This window comes from Lynx rufus, unplaced genomic scaffold (genome assembly GCF_022079265.1).
Source record: "Lynx rufus isolate CCGP_SWC_20201006 ecotype Redwood Valley unplaced genomic scaffold, mLynRuf1.p SCAF_2, whole genome shotgun sequence".
Classification (NCBI taxonomy): Eukaryota; Metazoa; Chordata; class Mammalia; order Carnivora; family Felidae; genus Lynx; species Lynx rufus.
Genome location: NW_025814834.1, coordinates 91187285 through 91193590, shown reverse-complemented (window position 1 = coordinate 91193590; position 6306 = coordinate 91187285).

Below are 6306 nucleotides of genomic sequence, written 5' to 3'. Positions count from 1 at the left end.
CCTGATCTAACAACCCTGAGATCATGACCTGAGCTAAAATCCAGAGTCATTCACTTTAACTGAGCCACACAGGCACCCCATTACATACTTTTTCTTTTAACATCAATTTACAGATGTGGAAACTGAGTAGAAGAATGATTGAGTTACATCCCATATCACTTACTACTACTACATAATGAACTTTAAAATTTCCTGTACCTTGGGGCACCTGAGTGGCTCAGTCAATTGAGAGCCCGACTTCAGCTCAGGTCATGATCTCATGGTTCGTGGGTTCAAGCTCCGCGTCAGGCTCTGTGCTGATGGCTCAGAGCCTGGAGCCTGCTTTGGATTCTGTCTCTCCCTCTCTTTCTGCCCCTCCCCTGCTCGCAGTCTGTCTGTCTCTCTCTCAAAAATAAATAAACATTAAAAAATAAAATAAAATAAAATAATATAAAATAAAATAAAATTTCCTGTGCCTTAAAACAATGATTTCTTTTCTTTCATGCATGTGCTAATCACCTGGGGATTACCTGGGAATCAATTGATCTAGGTTGGTTGGGCTAGATTAAGTTACACGCTAAATCCAGTTTTCTTTCATATTGTTTGCTTTTGACCAGGGGCCAGCAGAAGTATGTTCTCATCATATGAAAGAAGTATAAGAGGGCAAGCCTAACCATGCAAACACTTGCCAAATCTCAGCTTGTCTCATAGTTGCTCATATCTCATTGGCAAAAGCAAGGCACATGCCATAACCCGGCAGCAGTGGGACAGAGTGATATATCCTACCTTTAGTGAGATAAAATATAACTCTGCACAGGGGATGGATACAGAGACAAGTAAAGTATTGGGGCCAATAATTCAATCTTCTACATGTGCCGAAGATCAACTGCTAGTAAGTGGCAGAGCTAAGACAGCAGAGATCTGCCTGAATTCAAAGTACATTTATAATTTTTTTAAACAAATGATTATTTCCCAATCTATAGAATAAAATGATCACAGGTTGGCAGTATTTGTTGAATAAAGAAATGAATAAAGTATTCAATTCTGCGACTTGCTAAAATATACTTTAGATATGTTGATGTGTATTTAATTTTTGCAATAGTAATACAAAATTTCTCATCCAGTAAGGAGAGTTGTTAATTATTCTGCTTCATTTTTTATTCCCTCAATACCCTAAGGCCCTCTGATCATGTTGTGTTATGGGACCTGAAAGCATAACTTCCTCATAGTCACAGTGAAGATGTTTTCAGACTTCGGTAACTAATGTTCGCTCTGACATTGTTCTGCCTTCTACTTCATACCATTCTCTAGCAAACAGCATAATCATCAAAGATCCTGTGCATTTTCATTACCTACTCATCTCCTTATGTTTTCAGAAGACCTTTCCAAAGTCCTTTTAGGAAGTTGTCTTTAATGTGTGCATTGCTTTTACAAGCCACTTGCGTGTTTTTAACAAGTTCTGTAATTGCTCTCATATGGAGGAAATCTCTATTTAATATTCAGGAAGTGCAATTAGCACAAAAGAATGTCAGGAAGAGGGAATTGAATGACATTTCTCCAACCTGACTGTCAATTATGGACTTTTTCCAAAATGGTTGAATATCCTAGGGTTTTTTTTTTCTTTTTCTTTTTTTTTTTGAAGACGAAGTTGGCAGCTTTTGAGGGCAAAATTTGTGACAGAATCCTTGAGTGCTATGGAACTGTCTGGTGTGCACTTATATGTGGCATGGTAGAAAGCATGCACTAGGGGCCCCAGGGTGGCTCAGTAGGTTAAGCATTTAGCTTCTGATTTTGGCTCAAGTCTGATCTCACACATTGGGCTCTGCACTGAAGGCATGGAGACTGCTTGGGATTCCCTCTCTCTCTGCCTTTCCCCTGCTCACACTCCTTCACAAAATAAATAAATAAATTTCAAAAAAAGAAAAAGAAAACATGTACTAATGGTTGGGCAATATTAGGCCCTGGCATTGCCTTTAGAATATTCCAATGTGGGTTTTTCACTAGATCATTAAGAGTTAATGCAGAAAAGTCATGGAAAGCATATACGATTTGCATCTATGCATCTTTCTGTTTCTATCTCAATCAACTAAATCAATGAAGTCTTTACTAAATATGACACCAGATGAGGTGGGATGCAATCTTCTAGCCTGTAGACATCATTAAGACTATTGGTTGGTATGCCAAGATGGCCATTGAACATATTCAAATTGATGCGGCAGAGTCTAATTTCAGCCTCATTCCTGTCTTGCCAACATTAGATCCCATAAATTAATAGCAGCTAAGAATATAACATTTAGTGAGTTAAATTCCCTAAAAACACCTTGACAGGAAACAAAACAAAACAAAACAAAACATCCTTTCTTAGTGTTTTAATGACCAAAATGGACTTTTGGTTGGTTTCATTAAGCATTTTGAACATTACTATTAGTACTCTAGTTGCTTACTAATAGTTTTCAAATGATGTGAATATCTGACAGGAAAAGAAAGAAAATCGCCCCTCCCTAAGTTCCTTTTAAAATAAGCAAGCTTATCATTTGAGAGTTTGTCTCAGGGAACTGATATTTCAAAGGTGTCATGGTAGTTTTGAGTCTCTTACTGTTTCATCATAAGGGAAATTGGTTTTTATATTAACTGTTAAATCTATATTACCACTCAGTTGCCATCAGTCTGAACAAAAAAAGCTCTTCATTTCCAACCTCCTCCAGTTTACACAAGTCACATTTAAACTTGCTATCCAAGCATCCACTGGGGCCATGGATTAGGCTTGTCTCAAATTAAGGGTCCCTGCCCTCTGATAGCTTATCATATAATTGGGGAGAGTACTGCATAAAAATGTATTAAATAATAGGTAAACAAATAAAAACTCAAAGCAAGTACACTTACATAAGACCAACAAAGCAGGCTGACAAAAAAAAATGTAATCTGATATCCATCATTATAACAAACAAGGAAAGTTTTATTTGTGAAACAAGTTAACCACATTCTTTAAACTTGTATATGGTGAGTGCCTATGCCTGTTCTGTGATCAAACACATAGCTAAAATCTGAAAATCTCAATTACACATCTAATGAACATTATTTTATTGTTCATCATGTTTAGCCTGCATTTGGATACACATAGTAATAGACCAGCAGTGATACCAAATTTATAAACTGTAAGTAATTTCTCAATTTTTCAGCTGTGGATTATTGTTCAGTGATATGTTGCTAGTGCCTTTTTTTACACATGGAACATAGTAGGCCATCAACAAATAATTTTTGAGTGAATAAAAACATCTCATCTGAGGCAGTGTGGTTGGTTTAAACTCTAAACTCTGGTTTTAGACTGCCTGATTTTGAATTCCAATTTCAACACTTTTTAGCTTTGAGATCTCAGGAAATCTACTTAACCTTTGTAGGCCTAACTCTTTTCATCTGAAAATGAAAATCATATTTTTTACCTTATAAATGAATTAATATACAAAAAAATAGATTGGTGACTGGGGCATAATAAGCACTCAAAATATGTTAGTTATTGTTATTTAAGATTAATCACAAAAAATGTATTTTCTGCTTCTTGTGGGATTATTTTGATCACTTTCTTTTCTAAATTCTGACAATTATACATTAATTTCCTCAGCAAAAGGAAAATACAATGATAAATTTGCAATAAGAGAACCCATATATTGAACTTTATATTCAATATAAATTATTTTGTGCATAATTATGTGTCAGAATGCCTGCAACTCCATTATCCCAAATTACAAAAAAAATGCTTTTATTCATGTTTATTTATATATTTCAATTTTCTGCCCTACTTCCTTTCTATAAAATATATTCAGGCAAATTGAAACAATAAGAACATACAAATAGTTAGCAAAATATAAACATAAGTAAAAATTCAAGATCAAAGGAAACACAAGTAAAAATACAATGGCAGTAAAGACTAAAATAGGGTTTATAATTGTCTTAGTTTTACCGGTGAGTTGACATAGATATCCCTTCAAAGAGCACTGATAAGCTTTCTAGTAGTTCTTTTTTTTTAAATATATGAAATTTATTGTCAAATTGGTTTCCATACAACACCCAGTGCTCATCCCAAAAGATGCCCTCTTCAATGCCCATCACCTACCCTCCCAACCCTCCCACCCCCCATCAACCCTCAGTTTGTTCTCAGTTTTTAAGAGTCTCTTATGCTTTGGCTCTCTCCCACTCTAACCTCTTTTTTTTTTTTTTCCTTCCCCTCCCCCATGGGTTTCTGTTAAGTTTCTCAGGATCCACATAAGAGTGAAAACATATGGTATCTGTCTTTCTCTGTTTTCTAGTAGTTCTTTTATTCATTCACAAACAGTTAAAGGGTACCTATCACGTGCAATATTGAAATAGGAAGGATAACAGTTCTCCAGGAGAAAGAATTTTCCTAACCCTGAATTCTAAAAGTGATTTGTCCCAGAAGTTATTAAAAAGAGGGCATGAGAGAAATGGAATCAGCAATATCTTCAACAACATCTTTGCTGTAAGTGCAGTAATTGATTTCATATGGCATTTCTTACATTTAGTCAATAATGGCCTTCCTGTTCGAATCAAGTAGGATGAATTCAGTTTGTGGTAACCCACTAACAATGATGTAAGTAAGATTGCATGGTAAACAGTTTGAGGTGATATATTTCATTTAAAAAAACTAGTTTTTTTTTTCATATTTTACTCTACCAATCTCAGTTTGGCTTCACTCTCATGCTTGTGTGCTTATAGTCAAAATGGCTGCAACAGCTCCAGGCATTACTAACAAGAAGAAAAAAAGCTAATTATTATTCATTATCATCTGCTTGAAATACATTTACATATGAAGAATAATATTTATTGTATACTCTCTAAAGGCTTTAAATACTTCTAATTTAAAGTTGATAGGCATCAGAGATCAGCATTAAGGGAAATAAACAGCAGAATGTCTTACAGCATTGATATCACACTCACATTCTCTGTTTTAGCAGTAACTTTCTACACAACTGATGCAAGGTAACATATTTAATCACTGTTCAGACCTACTTCTAACAGATTTGTAGAATCTTGGCCAAAAGTACACATAAGTGCTCATCTTCCATTATATCTAAATATTTACAATAATGAATTAAGCTACCAAAGTATTACCTAATTTTTTTAATGTTTATTTATTTTTGAGAGAGAGAGAAAGAGAGAATGAGCTTGAGTGGGGGAGGGACAGAGAGAGAGAGGGAGACACAAAATCCAAAGCAGGGTCCAGGCTCTGAGTTGTTAGCACAAAGCCCGACACAGAGCTCAAACTCATGAACCATGAGATAATGACCTGAGCCAAAGTTGAACTCTCAATCAACTGAGACACCCAGGTGCCCCAAGCTACCGAAGTATTAAATATTTACTATTCTATTCCCCTTCTAGGTTAGGGGACCTCTCCTCTCTGCTCTTGTAGGCTTCCTTGAGCTTATTCAAACTTATGGTACACAAAATAATTTTGTTGAACTCCCTCTTCTGGACTGTTTTTATCATTCCTGTCAAACCTTTGTATCCACAGGTATGTAAAACAGGAACTCAGAAACAAGGACAGATGATACCCTAGTTGTCTGCTTGCTAGCTCTATAATTGTTAGGTCTACCTTATAAAGTTTCACAATCCTTTGCAGAACCTTCTGGATTTCAGGATGATAATACATGAAAATATTGTATTTTATATAATACTGCCAGTGGGATATAGACAGCAGCCTAAAATCGAATATGAGATTTCTCTAGTAAAAATATGAGCATTCATGCTAAGTGGGATTAAAAGACTATAAATAGCCACACATCAACTGAGGTCAAGTTTCTCTGCCAAAAGCAGTTCAGGTCAGGTCAGATTTTGCCACTAAGTGAGTAACTGAAAACAAAACAAAACAAAAACTTCTGTTTCCAGAGCTTTTGACTTCCAGATTTGCATTATAAGAGATTGTGGATCTGTAGTATATCAGGTGCTTAGCTATATACTTTAAATATATTTTATAAGAAATACATTACCTTTTAAAAGATAAGGATAATTACCCATATTTTACATATGGGAAAAGTAAGTTTGAAGGAGGTTAAGTAATTTGCCAAAAGAGCTGTGGTTTAAACCCCAGTGTGCCTTATTAATCCCACAAGGGTACACCAGACTGTCAATAATGTATGAAGAACCCAGGGTAGATTCACCTGCAAGTTTCTAGAGAACTTTTCCCAGAATTATCATTGTGAGGCACTGAGACCAATCCCTCTGACATTGCAGCATCGTCCATATCCCCTTTAACAAAGAGGCCACAGATAAGAAAATGAGAAGTTTTAGAACATTTCTATGATATAATGTACT